We start from the raw sequence: 964 nt of genomic DNA, 5'->3' as shown, positions 1-964 counted from the left end.
AAACCCAAATAATTTTTAAATTGAAGTGTTGATAAAAGAAGAAGAAAGTCATTCCAGCCTCCCTTGCACAGCATATTGTCATAGCATTAGCATTTGAAATATTGAAACTATGACAGCCACAACCATTTTGTCCAAAATCATCCAAACATGGTGGGTGATAGCACAAAACTTGTTTTAAATTGGAAGTGGCTAGAACTTGAAATTTCAGCTTTTGCACCCTAAATTACCACATCAACACCAAATTTGAGTCAATTTGGAGCTGGTCAGGTACTCATTTGGTTATCTGACATGGAATGATCCCTGAATGCTTCACCCATTTGTTCAAACCTTTCCTCTCTCAGGTGGCACTCTGTAACACTGCTGTGGGCTTCACAAGAGTACACCATCCTGTTTGATCTGATGCCATTCCTTGGTTAGAAACCAGCTTCACGTCATTTGTCCAAGATGTTGGTGGACATCCTCTTCCTCGTCGGCCTTCCATAGCCTCTTGCAAAATGTGTTGTTCTACACCTCCATGTTTCAATATGGCTAAAGTACTTCAGCTTTCTCTCCATTATGCCATTTCAGATTTTGTACCTATCTTGTCTAGGATCCAGGAATTTGTTTTCCTGTCTTTCTATGTCACTTGCAGGAGCCTCCTGTAATATAACACTACAAGATACGGCTTGAATTAGTAATTTTGAAGGGTACTCATTTCAAGGCCATCAACAAATCCTTTACAAAGGCACCAAGGCCATTTAGTGCTGAAGAATGCTTTGAAACTGAGGCATCAATGCCAAGTCTAAGGGCACCGTAGGCCATAGCCTCTGTGGCCTTCTGTTAATTCGAGCCCTGACTACAACTCTTCCCAGCTAACAAATTGATAAAATGAATGGCTTCTTTGTTAATTTGCATACATTTGTAGGCCTACACACTAACAGAAGGTACTGCCATTTTAATGATACCACTTTTTATTTTTGATCAG

The sequence above is a fragment of the Amphiura filiformis genome, unplaced genomic scaffold (genome assembly GCF_039555335.1).
Source record: "Amphiura filiformis unplaced genomic scaffold, Afil_fr2py scaffold_78, whole genome shotgun sequence".
Lineage (NCBI taxonomy): Eukaryota > Metazoa > Echinodermata > Ophiuroidea > Amphilepidida > Amphiuridae > Amphiura > Amphiura filiformis.
This window is presented reverse-complemented; position numbering follows the sequence as displayed.